Genomic DNA, 15,650 nt, shown 5'->3' with positions numbered 1-15,650 from the left:
AGTATCTCATGAACATATAAATCCATGGACACTGTGAGTATATAAATAAGATATAACTTTCTTAATTGAAATCTAAAAACCTTAAATTATGTTATAGCCACTGTTTGTTCCTTTTATTTAGACCCACCCTAGAAAAAAAAGAAAAGAAAACATAAAAACACAACTAGGAAGAGGAACATAAAGGGTATACATATGAATGTACTATTGTAAGTTTCTATGTCAAATGTATAATGACATTTATGTGGATATGTTATATGCTTTTGTTAATTCATTATAATTTTCCCAGATTAATTCACTTGAAGAAGACCTAGTCGAAACCGGTCGTGATCTACTGTGATCTACTTGCTCTTCAGCTCAACTAACTGATTGAATAAGTGAACAATTATATATAGAACATACATTGTTGAGCGAGACAGTCATTTTTGATGTATGGATTATGTTAATTACAATTGTGAATTCTGAACATATTGTATTTTATTCTATATGAGTTTTTACTTCACACCTGTTGACTGAACATTACTAAAGCATATTACTGTATTTGTGAGTTGTAATAAAAGGCAACTTCCCAAGGCTCTGAAAGGAGTCTCGGTTTGGATGAGGAAGCAGACATTTTGCACGATTCTTTTCAATTGAAAAAGTATCACCCTATATCAGTGGAAAGCCATTACGTTTCGCTTGCCAAATATTCCGTCACGACAGACCTTGATAACTCTGCAGATAGACTTTGATAAACAAAGTGCTTCATGAAAAATCTGTAAGTGTTGAGAGTGTAACAAAGAGTATCTAGACGACGTTTTACTAATCGGTAATCAGTTTGTGTTTTAGATTATAAAGATTGCCAAATAACCAATAGAGAATGGAGACACTTGTTATTAACCATAAGCCAAATGCAATGTCATAAATTACTCAAATGTTGTATTTCATCTTTGTACTGTAACTTGATCCTAGCCAATGGTTGGTTGACCGAAATAAAGGCTACTGACTGACTCACTGACTGATAAACAAAGCTCCTATTATAAAGTCACCATTGGGTTGGCCTTTTCCTTGTTTTCTGCCTACTGGGAAGGTTTTGAAGCATCCTTGGTGTAGAGAAAATGATAAAAGAGGGCTGGAAAAGCACATATTTTGTGTCATGGGTGACTGCAGTAATAGCGAAATAATTCTTGACTTAAGGAAGAATGAAATTCTACTTTAATTGGCACCATTCTCGTTGCTTTTGCCGACTGACAACAGGCCAGTTAAACAGCAGCTGCCTCCAGAATCTCTTTACTGACCATGTTTGCAAATCGGAGAGAAAAGGCTAAAGCTTGCCTCACTACGTATAACCAGATTGTTTCTAAATATAGGCATATAAATCTGGCCAACAAAATAGAAATCATAATAAATGCAGAACCAGGAGAAAGAAGAAAAATAACAATCCCTACATGCATTTTTGAAGAAGCTTTTGAGTGGTTTCTCAAAGCTCAGAAATGCTTTTGTTTACTTCTGCAAGGCTTACCTGACCTTTTTTTTTTTGTCATTTCACATAAGCATATTGTTAGTGCTGAATAAAGAGGGCCTTTGATAAAATATGTATTCTTTTCCAGTGGTGTAGCACTCTTTCTCTCTGTTCTTTCCATGCTATTTCTGCCTCTGGTACCAAACTTTCTGTGAAAGACGTAATGCCCAAGAATAAATCTGTTTCATTAACTGAAGTATGTCTGTACCGTACTGATAAGTGCAAAGTTTCTTTCCAACTAGAGTTGAACTGAAATATTTTGATGGCCAGAGGGAATTCAAGATTTGATGGAGTTTATGAGCGACAATCTTTGCCTACTTAGCTGCAAGTAAGTTTCACTGAGCACAGTATGACTTCCGAATGGAAATGCATAGGACCACTTTATTAGTGTGGTTTGAATGGTATATTCCAAACTTTGCTCATAAACTATTTTTGTTGGAATACTGTATGACCCTTTTGTATCCACAGGACTGGTATCCACATTTTCAGTTATCCTCTCTTAGCAGTTCAAAAACATACAAATGTGAGTAGATCAATAGGTACCGCTTGGCGGGAAGATAACGGCAACATGACCTTGGAGGTGTTTTCGGACAACGCCAGAGAGTAAATGTTTTTGGGCAACTGAAATAACAATTCTGAAACTCTGCTGTTTTTCTGCATTGGTATAATCTTGGTTCCTAACAGAGATAACCGGTTATATCAGTCTAACAACTGAGAAACCTAATTTACCTTGCATGAATACAGTAGAGTCTCACTTATCCAAGCCTCGCTTATCCAAGCCTATGGATAATCCAAGCCATTTTTGTAGTCAATGTTTTCAATATATCATGATATTTTGGTGCTAAATTCGCAAATACAGTAATTACAACATAACATTCTGCGTATTGCACTACCTTTTCTGTCAAATTTGTTGTATAACATGATGTTTTCATGCTTAATTTGTAAAATTATAACCTAATTGGATGTTTAATAGGCTTTTCCTTAATCCCTCCTTATTATCCAAGATATTCGCTTATCCAAGCTTCTGCCGGCCCGTTTAGCTTGGATAAGTGAGACTCTACTGTACTAGTGAATGCCAATTAATTTCCAAAAGGCTTTGGAGATTCCGGTTTCCCAAAAGGTTATGATCCCTAAAAAGCCATGCCTTTCCAAAATGGTATGCCTGGGACAAAAGGCCTTCATTTCCATGCGGCTCACTATTATCCATGCAAAATTTGGTAACATATTCCTTGCAGATGATTCCTTGTACTGTGCTCACAGTAACTGCTATTTAAAGGGAAAAAAGTAGCAGGACTGAAACATTATTTTTGCCTTTAAAAAAGAGAAGCAGCAGCAGAGACAGATGTGCTGTCTTCCGTGAGCTAAACACAACCCACAGTTCAGCAACACCTTTATCTGGAGCATTGGCGCTGCTGTGAAAAATTACATTTAAACATGCCCATTTTAGCACGCCAACAGGCTTGTGAGAATAAATCGCTCCTCTTCAGAGGAGGTATCCACCCGAAAGAAAGTTAATTACAACTTTGGTTTTAGATTTGACTAGTGTTGCAAGCATTCCCGTCGCCAATTTGACTCGTATTGTGCCGGCGCATTGTGGCCCTTAATTCGCTGTATGAAATGGCTCATGTATAATAGTGGGGAGGGGGGAAATATTCTCACGGAACAATATAGAAAAGAGGAGAATTTTCCACGCCACATCATCATGTTCCAAGTATTGATTGGAACGAGGCGGCCATTGGCTGTCCGGAGAGGAATGATAACTCCGATAATTCTCCGGGTATCAGGCTTCTCCGACTCCCAGCAAGTCTAGTGTGCCTGTGCAGCTCCAAAAACCAATCTAAATTTCAACAGTGGGGGGTGATTCGGGACGGACAGCTCCTGGCGCGGCCAGTCAAAAGGCATTGTACAGCTACTCCATCTTCCCTTCTCTAACAAGATATGTTTCTGTACAAAAGCAGGAGAGAAACCACAGAGGAAGAGATGCGGGGAAAGCAGCAGGGTTGTAAACAAAAGCGTTCTAACCGCTTGTTAAAAATCCATGTTTTTTGCACAGAGCATCTGTAACGCCGTTTAACTGGGAGCACCTGTTAACAGTCCATGTTTCAGGCAGACCCGCTGCACAATTTTATTTTTTACTTTTTTGGAGTATAGCTCCCAGAATACACCCGGTGAACACACCCAGTGATCATATCAACTCAAGGATTTGGGGAAGATAATCTTCTATATATATAAAAGAGTGATGGCATCAGGGCAGCGGAGAAAACAACAAAACTACAGGCCCCCCAACCTCGAAATTTGACAATACAACCCATCATCCATGGCTCTAGGTTGATACAACAAAAAGAAAAGAAAAATAAAGTCCTAATTAGAGGGAGAAGAATAATTGTTTTTATCCAATTACTGCCAGTTACAAGGCTAAGTTCTGCCCACTTGGTCTCCTAGCAACCTACTCAGCCCAGGGGACAGGCACAAGAGTTTGGAGAGACCACTAAGGGCCATCCAGCCCAACCCTTTCTACTATGCAGTAGGACACAATCCAAGCATTCACAACACATGGAAAACGTATAAATACTATACAATACTACACAGGGACATAGACCCCCTCTATCCTCACCACTTTCACAGTACACAAACAACCAAATGCATACTAAACATAAAGACAACCATACAACAGACATTCAATACCACCACTACCTCAACCATTTCTCACCAACACCACCAGACAACGCCAGAGCAACGCGTGGCCGGGCACAACTAGTAATAAATAATAATACACTTAACAAAGAATGCCCCCAGGCAGAAAGTAGCTAGATGTAGCCATTCAATGCAAATTAGGGTGATTAACTGGAACATTTAAGCTGGCTTCCAACTGACAAGAGTTCTTCTCTCACCCTGGACTTCCCACAGATATATATAAACAGTCCTTGCTTAGTTTTTCCATACTTCACAACCTCTGAGGATGCCTGCCATAGATGTGGGCGAAACGTCAGGAGAGAATACTTCTGGAACATGGCCACACAGCCCAAAAGACATACAACAACCCTGTGATCCCGGCCATGAAAGCCTTCGACAACACAAACATATACTTTATTTATATTTTGCTCTATCTCCCCAGAGGGACTCAGAGGATTACATGATATATATGAGGCAAACATTCATTGCCTTTTACACAACGACATACAATACAGACAGAGGTAAAGACTTTCCCTTTTTTCATCTCCGGCGTCTGGTGGTTTGATGGGAAACCCAAAGGATAACAACCTCGGTTTGGTCGTCTTGGCTTCTACCGTGTTTCCCCGAAAATAAGACAGTGTCTTATATTAATTTTTGCTCCCAAAGATGCTCTAGGTCTTATTTTCAGGGGATGTCTTATTTTTCCATGAAGAAGAATTCACATTTATTTTTGAACAAAAAAATGAAAATTTACTATATACTGTACAGTAGCTGTCATCATAAACCAGCATCACCAGACAAACTATGAATCCTATCAAAAATTTCTTGTTACTACCATTATTTCTATGTACAACAATCTATGGCATGTACATTTACCGATCCTGCATGCTCTAGTGTTCTGTTCGGTGGGCATGCTTCCAAACAAAAACTTTACTAGGTCTTACTTTCGGGGGAGGCCTTATATTTAGTAATTCAGCAAAACCTCTACTAGGTCTTATTTTCTGGGGATGTCTTATTTTAGGGGAAACGGGGTATATGAGGCAAACACAATGATATACAATACAGACAGAGGTAAAGTCTTTCCCTTTTTTCATCTCCGGCGTTTGGTGGTTTCATGGGAAACCCAAAGGATAACAACCTCAGTTTGGTCATCTTGGGTTATAGAGACAGTTCAGGCTTGAATTGTTCTAGGATTCATTCAGTTGAGTTTTAACTGCCCCCAATATCCAAAGAAATCTGGGATTGTGATATTATCCACAAGTGTTTGTGAAACCAAGCAAGGGTTCGGACACATGGATAACAAAACCTTGCATTTTTGGTCATTGTGTTGCTTCTCTTGCCTTCTCATTCTCTGGCCTCAAGGGTGTGATTCGGCCAAACGGATCTGCAATCTGAATCCTGTACTGCCACCTAGGGCTCCATGTTTGGTGTCGCAGAGGGACTTGAACCAGTAAATGCCATTAGCAGCAAAATAGAAAGGTTTCAGCCAAGGCTGGGCTTCTGAAAGGTGTCCTCTGAGCCTTCACAGAAACAGAGAAGCCAGGGAAGACCACAATGCGTCAAAGGCTTTGAACAGGAAAACCCCATTCAAACAGACACAAACTCACCATTCATTTGGCTTATTATAGGTTCAATCTCCTTATCAAAAATGCTTGGGTTTGATCGTCCCAATTCGTTCTTTTCATTATCTTGCCTGGGATGATCTTCAGGACTATCTGGATAATTTGAGAAAATGAAGATTACGAGAGACAATGTTGCTATTTTTTTTCTCCTTAGCAAGAAAAAATATTATTGAATAATAAGAAAATATTATCCAAGAAGATGGAATGGAAGTCTTTTTTGTGTGTGGGTATTTTTTGTAGATTGTAGACTTTTATCTTTCTCTCTTTTCCCTACTTTTCTATACCTTGGTTGTTCTCACTCTTTTGATGTAGTATAAAAAATTTAATAAAATTCTTTTAAAAAATGCTTGGGTTTGTGTGTTGATTACATTGGAATACAGCCAACAGAAACATCCCAGTTCCCACCAGCTTTGACTCTGGTTATTTTCCCTGATCAGACAGGAATCTGTACCTTTTTGGGGTCTTTAGGCCAATCTATCCTGCCTTTCCCCCAGTCTGGGAAGCAAGGCAGCTTCTAAAGGTTTAAAACAGATAAAAGGTAAAGGTAAAGGTTTCCCCTGACATTAAGTCCAGTCGTGACCGACTCTGGGGGTTGGTGCTCATCTCCATTTCTAAGCCAAAGAGCCAGCGTTGGCCGTAGACACCTCCAAGGTCATGTGGCCACTGGCATGACTTCATGGAGTGCCAATGCTACCTTCTTGCCGGAGCTGTACCTATTGATCTACTCACACTCTGGGGCTTGGTGCTCATCTTAATTTCTAAGCCGAAGAGCCGGCGTTGTCCGTAGACACCTCCAAGGTCATGTGGCCACTGGCATGACTGCATGGAGTGCCAATGCTACCTTCTAACCGGAGCAGTACCTATTGATCTACTCACACTCTGGGGCTTGGTGCTCATCTTCATTTCTAAGCCGAAGAGCCGGCGTTGTCCGTAGACACCTCCAAGGTCATGTGGCCACTGGCATGACTGCATGGAGTGCCAATGCTACCTTCTAACCGGAGCAGTACCTATTGATCTACTCACACTCTGGGGCTTGGTGCTCATCTTCATTTCTAAGCCGAAGAGCCGGCGTTGTCCGTAGACACCTCCAAGGTCATGTGGCCACTGGCATGACTGCATGGAGTGTCAATGTTACATTCCTGCCAGAACTGTACCTATTGATCTACTCGCACCCTGGGGGTTGGTGCCCATCTCTATTCCTAAGCCGAAGAGCCGGCGTTGTCCGTAGACACCTCCAAGGTCATGTGGCCACTGCCATGACTGCATGGAGTGCCAATGTTACATTCCTGCCGGAGCTGTACCTATTGATCTACTCACACTCTGGGGGTTGGTGCCCATCTCTATTCCTAAGCCGAAGACACCTCCAAGGTCATGTGGCTATAGGCATGACTGCATGGAGCGCCGTTACCTTCCCGCTGGAGCGGTTCCTATTGATCTACTCACATTGGCATAATTTCGAACTGCTAGGTTGGCAGGAGCTGGGGCTAAATCACTCCGATCCCGGGATTTGAATCTGGGACCTTTTGATCTGCAAGTTCAGCAGCTCAGCGCTTTAACACACTTCGCCACCGGGGCTCCGAGTATATACAGTAACCATCATTCTCAAGTAACAAAGAAAAAGCTTTCTCAAGTAACAAAAGCATTTCAAAATAGCAACAAGTATCTCAAGCTTTTTTTTAAGTAACACATATTTTGCTAGGTTTTTATGTAACTAAAATTTCATCAGATTTCCCCTTGCAAGTAACAAGATACATCTAACAAAAATCCATATGATGTGAACCACTGGAGTCTGGTTCTGGGATGCCACACAGATACCAAAATAGTATCTGTTCCAGGACAATAGTATAGTTAAATGGCATTCCTTATCAAAAATGGCAAAATCAAGGTCTGCTTTTTGGAATGTATTTATTTGGGAATATTTCCACACAGTGAATAGTTGTATCTATGGATGAGGCATGGGCAAACTTGGGCCGTCCGGGTGTTTTGGACTTCAACTCCCACAATTCCTAACAGCCTACTGGCTGTTAGGAATTGTGGGAGTTGAAGTCCAAAACACCCGGACGGCCCAAGTTTGCCCATACCTACTATGGATACAGAGTCTATGGATATGGAGGACTAAATGTGCTATTCTGCTCACAGCAGAATTAGAAGCAATTCCATAATTCTGCTCACAGCCGAATTAGAAGCAATTCAGAACATGGCATTAAAAATGAACAATGAACAACAACGTCAGCCCCGCGTCTTTTTTGTTTGTTTGTGGAATCGCTCATCAAAGGCCAACTAAAGACTTTCCCTGCCTATGAAAGGCTAGTAGAGAGAGATCTGATCTAATATTAGTCAGAATGGAGTCCCAAGGTGCATCTACACTGTAGAATTAATGAAGTTTGGCACCACTTCTACATCTATGGAATCGTGAGCGCTTTGTTTTTATACGCTCTTTAGCCTTCTCTGCCAAAAAACATTGGTGCATCACCAAACTCCCAATCCCATGGTCCCGTAGCCGTGAGCCACAACAGATCAAGTGGTATTGAACTGCATCAATTCTACAGTATAGATGCACCCCCAGAGCAGGGAGCCGCCACCGAAAAGACCTTCCCAAGAAGATTTCAAAGTATGGCAGGATACAGTCTTGGAAACATGGGTCTGAATCCTATAAGGCTTGATGACTTGCAACAGACTGGCAGCCAGTGGAGATGCAAGAGACGACTTGCTGGTAAACACCCAATGCTCCTCCTCTTCTGCATTTCCCCACTTCCCACTCAAGGGCCACTCCACCCCCATAAACTTTGCAAGGGACAATGTTTCCATCGCTAACGGAGCATGCCAGAATGCACTTGGGCGCAAGTGTAAGCATCTAATTGCGTTACTCCCCAATCAAGGTTCGTCCCGGATGAATCGATGAAGGCCTCGCCTTCCGTTCCCCGGGCGAGGATGTGTACATGCCAAATTAGATGCGTTAAATCACATTTGTGAGTGTGTCCCCCCCACCCCACACTCTTTCCCCATCCTTCTGACTCTGATGAACAAAAAGAATGGAGGGGAAGCGGGGGAAACGCGCCGCTTTCCCCCCTCGAAACCAGATGTTATTTTCATGCTCCGATAACTCAGAAATAGCTGAATGGATTTTCTTCAAACTTCTTGCACATTAAAAAAAATCACCTTTGGGCTGAGAACAAGCATGAAAGATTGTGGTACAAAAGAGGGAGGGTAGCGGAGGGTCTGTGAGTATTTGCAAAGGGGGAAAAAAGTTGTCTGGATCTGAGCAAAGCCAAGAATTGGATCTGTTAAAAGGCAGCATCACGGGCAATAATAATAATAATAATAATAATAATAATAATAATAATAATAATAACAACTTTATTTTTATACCCCGCCCCATCTCCCCGAAGGGACTCGGGGCGGCTTACATGGGGCCAGGCCCGATAAAACAAACAAAACAGTAACAAAGCAATAAAACAATTATCCTAGTAAAAAACATCAACATCAATAAAAACAATCATTAAAATCAACAAGCAGGATACAGTGTTAAAAACAGGAGACTAATTCGTAGATCCCAGGCGAGATGCAGAGTGATACGAAATGGGAAAAGGAAATTTCACAGTTGGACAATAAAGGGTTGCAACTGGGTTGCAGTGAGTCTTTCGAGCTGTATGGCCATGTTCCAGAAGCTTTCTCTCCGTTTCGCACACTACAGTAGAGTCTCACTTATCCAAGCTAAACGGGCCGGCAGAATCTTGGATAAGCAAATATCTTGGATAATAAGGAGGGATTAAGGAAAAGCCTATGAAAGATCAAATTAGGTTATGATTTTACAAATTAAGCGCCAAAACATCATGTTATACAACACATTTGACAGAAAAAGTAGTTCAATACGCAGTAATGTTATGTTGTAATTACTGTATTTACGAATTTAGCACCAAAATATCACGATATATTGAAAAATTTACTACAAAAATGGCTTGGATTATCCAGAAGCTTGGATAAGTGAAGCTTGGATAAGTGAGACTCTACTGTATTTTTAAAACTAAAAATTCAGGGATTCCATAGCATCAAACCACAGCAGTTAAAGCGGTATCAAACTGCATTCCGTTTACAATGAAGATGCACCTTGTGATAATGGTACCTTTAATTTTTGATAGTGAAATACACACAGACACTGGCTGGATTTACACTGGCATTGTACTGAATTGTACTTGGTGGTTGATTGATTTACTGCTATATTAACTCTTGTTTTATTGTCTTACTGTGTTTTATTATTTTTTGTATATTGTTCAATGTACTTATGCTGCTGTTTTTGTAAATTGTGCTAGTTGGGCCTTGCCCCATGTGAGCCACCCCGAGTCCCTGTGGGGAGATGGTGGCAGGGTACAAATAAAGTTTATTATTATTATTATTATTATTATTATTATTATTATTATTATTTTATTAAGACACAGCAAAAAAGATAGACATGCTGGATTTCATATGACAAAATCACAAGTCGAACACTTCCCAAGTGTCTAGGACTGTGTGATGTATTATTATTATTATTATTATTATTATTATTATTATTATTATTATTATTATTATATAATGCATCTTAAACTGCATTATATGGTCAGTGTAGACCAGTGGTTCTTACCCTGTGGGTCCTCAAGTGTTTTGGCCTACAACTCCCAGAAATCCCAGACAGTTTATTTATTTATTTACAGTATTTATATTCCGCCCTTCTCACCCCGGAGGGGACTCAGGGCGGATCAAGTTGTACACATATAAGGCAAACATTCAATAACATAGAACAGAGACAGAGACAGACGCAGAGGCAATTTAAACCTTCTCCAGCTTCCAGCTTCCTGAGGGTATGCTTGATTCCGGCCATAGGGGAATGCTTCATCATTCCACTTCATCATTCCACTGCGACGGCAACTTCCCCATTCCAACTGCGGCTGGATGATTTTTATGGTGTCGTAAATTAGCCTCCGCACATATAAGTGGTACCTAAATTTCCAACTTGATAGATGCAACTATCTTTCGGGTTGCTTAGGTCAGCAACGAGCAGGGGATATATTTTATTTTTAATTGTCGGGTGCTCACCCCGACACGGGCTGGCCTCGAACTCAGAGTGATTTATTGCAGCTGGCTGCTAACTACAGTAAATAAATAAATTTTATTTATTTATTTACTATATCCCGCCCTTCTCAACCCCGAAGGGGACTCAGAGTTTATTATCTGTGGACGCACAAGTTGAGAATCACTGGTGTAGACTCAAACAATGCAATTTCATTGAACTGCATAATATGGATCTATACCAGGCATGGGCAAACGTCGGCCCTCCAGGTGTTTTGGACTTCACTTCACTTTATTTCTTAATGAGTCGCTCTCCACCCGAGTGCTCCGAGCGACTTACAATTTAAAATATCATTCCACAATATAAAAACATTCAGCATAAAAACATTCAACAGTGACTATTTGGCAGATTAGATTTGATTTACTTAAATGCACAACCAAACAGCCAAGTCTTGAGCGCTTTTACAAAAGGTCGCAACTCCGACATTGCTCTAACATATGGAGGCAATGAGTCCCACGGAATTGGAATTCTTAAAATTCTTAAAAGCCTACCGGCTGCTCAAGATGCATTCTATGGATATGCAAATCCATGCTTTGTTTCATGAAGAACATTATTACACATATTGTATGACATTATCTTCAGGCTATGTGTATATGATGCAAATCTATATATATAAAAGAGTGATGGCATCGCGGCGACCCACAAAACAACAAAACTACAGGCCCCCCAACCTCGAAATTTGACAACACAACCCATCATCCACGCCTTTAGGTTGATACAACAAAAAGAAAAGAAAAATAAAGTCCTAATTAGAGAGAGAGGAATAATTGCCTTTATCCAATTGCTGCCAGTTAGAAGGCTAAGCTCCTCCAACTTGGTCTCCTAGCAACCCAATAAAAAATAATAAAAAACACTAAAAAATAATTAAAAACACTAAAAATTAATACAATAAAATACCATAATAACAAAAATAACTAAAAATTATACAAGAAAATAATAAAATATAATAAATAAAATTAAAAAATACAAATAACGTCAAATAAAAATTACACAACCATTTTTAACCAATACCACCACCACTTTGCCACAGCAACGCGTCGCCGGGCACAGCTAGTTAAACATAAATTGTCTTCATGTTTAGACTTGGGTCCCACCTCCGAAGGATCTCGGTCATTATGTATTTACTTAGATACAAATACAGGTATTCCAAAATCAGGGGGAAATCCAGATCAGTTTTGATGCCAGGCATTTTGGAGACGGGTGACTCAACCTGCGCACTTAAGCACCGAGAGTGGTTCAGAACGAGTCAGGGAAAGAATAATGATTTTGATATACATAAACATTCCCTCTTTCTCGGCTCCTTGGCGTTCTCTACAGTTTGCTCCCTCTGACCTCTCTCTTCTCCTCTTTCCAAGTTGCTTAGCAATCTCTACAGCCTGGGATGAGAGTCTATTCCACCGGCCTATAATTCCACCGCCTTAGTAGCCAAGCGAAGGCCTTAAACAAGACAACATCAATCCTCTCTTGTCCTTAGAAGAGCAAGAAAGAGAAATAGGAAATAATTATGATGGGCATGCCGCAACAGCGCCTTGAGATTGGATTTCTGCGAGCGAACAGCAATGCGAGCGGCTCCCGGCCCTGTTTTTTCCTCCCCAGAAATCAAAAAAGGCTGCCCCGGAAAATATTTGCAAGTGCTTTGAGGCTCAGAAAATAAATTCCAAACAAAAGCAGGCAGATTTGATTGAAACGACCCCGGCCAACGCTTGATATTCAGCATTTGGCATTTGCCCTGCAAGCCTTGAATGGATTTCCACAAACCCCTTTGCTAAAAGAAAGAGGAAGGCAGCAACGGCAGGCTTTAGGACGACTTAGGCAGGCATTAATAATTCAAGGCAGAAGGTCCAAGGCCATCCTGGACAATTACAGCCTCAGCAATCAGCATTATATTTACATGAAAGGCGGGTGGAAAACAACGCTGGAAGGCAGAGCTTGTCGGTCGCAGTGGATCAGACCGACAAACAAGAGCCCCGTAGCCAAAGTTTTGGCTCGTTTGTTTTAAAGCAATATGTGAACTTCACTCTTCGTTGCCTCTGAAGATCCTGGTCCAGTGAGTTAGGCGTTCAATGCTCTATCTGCCTCCAATCCTTTACGCAGAAATGCAACTCAGTTGAGAGTCACTCTTCCGTATTTTGCAGAGAGAAACTGGGACACGGCGGACAAAATAAAATTAGAGAGGAGTCAATCTGTAATTGGCTAAGCAAACGAACCCAAAGGGTGCTCACCAATGCATCGTCTTCATCTTGGAAAGAAGTCACGAGTGGAGTGCCGCAGGGCTCCGTCCTGGGCCCGGTTCTGTTCAACATCTTTATTAATGACTTAGACGAAGGGTTAGAAGGCACGATCATCAAGTTTGCAGATGACACAAAACTGGGAGGGATAGCCAACACTCCAGAAGACAGGAGCAGAATTCAAAACGATCTTGACAGACTAGAGAGATGGGCGGAAACTAACAAAATGAAGTTCAACAGGGACAAATGCAAGATACTTCACTTTGGCAGAAAAAATGGAAATCAAAGATACAGAATGGGGGACGATGCCTGGCTTGACAGCAGTGTGTGCGAAAAAGACCTTGGAGTCCTCGTGGGGAGGAAGGTGAACATGAGCCAACAATGTGATGCGGCTGCTAAAAAAGCCAACGGGATTCTGTCCTGTATCAAGAGGGGAATAGCGTCTAGATCCAGGGAAGTCCTGCTCCCCCTTATTCTATTCCGCCTTGGTCAGACCACACCTGGAATCACGCTGTGTCCAATTTTGGGCACCACAGTTGAAGGGAGATGTTGACAAGCTGGAAAGCGTCCAGAGGAGGGCGACTAAAATGATTAAGAGTCTGGAGAACAAGCCCTATGAGGAGCGGCTTAAAGAGCTGGGCATGTTTAGCCTGCAGAAGAGAAGGCTGAGAGGAGACATGATAGCCATGTACAAATACGTGAAGGGAAGTCCTAGGGAAGAGGGAGCAAGCTTGTTTTCTGCTGCCCTGCAGACTAGGACACGGAACAATGGCTTCAAACTACAGGAAAGGAGATTCCACCTGAACATCAGGAAGAACTTCCTCACTGTGAGAAGGGCTGTTCGACAGTGGAACTCTCTCCCCGGGGCCGTGGTGGAGGCTCCTTCCTTGGAGGCTTTTAAGCAGAGGCTGGATGGCCATCTGTCGGGGGTGCTTTGAATGCGATTTCCTGCTTCTTAGCAGGGGGTTGGACTGGATGGCCCATGAGGTCTCTTCCAACTCTACTATTCTATGCTTCTAAGATGATTAAACTATTCATGACCATATGTTGGAGAGGCCGCTGCAGTTTGCTTTTACTCAAACCTTTTGGGAAGCAGAAGATCCGTCCCTCTCCTCCCTGGTTGAGTTTGAATTCAAACTAGGACCGGGCTGGTTAGTAGCCAGCTGCAATAAATCACTACTGACCGAGAGATCAAGAATTTGATGCCAGTCCGGGTCAGAGTGAGCTCCCAACTATTAATAGTCTAGCTTTCTGTTAACCTATGGAGCCCAAAAGACAGTTGCATCTGTCAAGTAGGAAATTTAGGTACCGCTTTATGCTTTAACTAATTTATGACACCATAAAAACTTCCAGGAGCACGTGGAAGAATGAGGAAGTACTCCATCAAGGACTCGGTGTCACGAGTGGATGGAATCGAGTCCCCTTCGGGGGAGATGGAGGCGAGATATAAATAAACTTATTATTATTATTAATACTCTATAGTCAATACCTCACAACCTCTGAGGATGCCTGCCACAGATGTGGGCAAAACATCAGGAGAGAATGCTTCCGGAACTTGGCCATACAGCCCAGAAAACTCACAGCAACACATTATTATTATTATTTGAAACACAACAAGATGAGTCCACAGCAGACACTCTGCTGGCTGTTGTGGACTCATCTTGTTGTGTTTCAAATAAATAATAATAATAATAATAATAATAATAATAATAAAAAGGCCACCCTACTGGGATCTGCACGCATCATCCAAAAATACATCACACAGTCCTAGACACTTGGGAAGTGTTCGACTTGTGATTTTGTGATACGAAATCCAGCATATCTACCTTGTTTGCTGTGTCCAACAACAACAACAACAATAATAATACAGTAATATACATCACACAGTCCTAGACACTTGGGAAGTGTTCGACTTGTGATTTTGTGATACGAAATCCAGCATGTCTATCTTGTTTGCTGTGTCATACAATAATAATAATAATAATACAGTAGAGTCTCACTTATCCAACACTCGCTTATCCAATGTTCTGGATTATCCAACGCATTTTTGTAGTCAATGTTTTCAATACATCGTGATATTTTGGTGCTAAATTCGTAAATACAGTAATTATTACATAGCATTACTGCGCATTGAACTACTTTTTCTGTCAGCATGTATAGCATGATGTTTTGGTTCTTAATTTGTAAAATCATAAACTCATTTGATGTTTAATAGGCTTTTCCTTAATCTCTCCTAATTATCCAACATATTCACTTATCCAACGTTCTGCCGGCCCGTTTATGTTGGATAAGTGAGACTCTACTGTAATGGGTTGCTGTGAGTTGTTATTATTATTATTATTATTATTATTATTATTATTATTATTATTACTGAGGCAGGGTACAACAGGGTTTGTGGGCCCCATACCTTTATCAAAAAGAAATTAAGAAAGTGAAGTTTACTTGCCTGCTAGGTCTACGTCCCAACCTCTCTCTCTTTTTGGAATTGGAAATAAAGATAATGTGTATTCAGTCTCATTCGG

The 15,650-nt window shown here is 41.1% G+C and overlaps 1 long non-coding RNA gene across 1 annotated transcript; it reads right to left on the bottom strand.

Annotated features, from left to right (window-relative positions):
- Positions 1-4,546: 4,546 nt before the first annotated feature.
- Positions 4,547-6,639, bottom strand: LOC134294156 (uncharacterized). The gene is made up of 2 exons (XR_010001133.1): positions 5,779-6,639; positions 4,547-5,691 (listed from the first exon to the last, which is right to left on the bottom strand). It is a non-coding gene; the product is annotated as an uncharacterized LOC134294156 (long non-coding RNA).
- Between the last annotated feature and the right edge of the window lie 9,011 nt (positions 6,640-15,650).

The sequence above is a fragment of the Anolis carolinensis genome, unplaced genomic scaffold (genome assembly GCF_035594765.1).
Source record: "Anolis carolinensis isolate JA03-04 unplaced genomic scaffold, rAnoCar3.1.pri scaffold_13, whole genome shotgun sequence".
Taxonomy (NCBI): Eukaryota; Metazoa; Chordata; class Lepidosauria; order Squamata; family Dactyloidae; genus Anolis; species Anolis carolinensis.
This window is presented reverse-complemented; position numbering and strand designations above follow the sequence as displayed.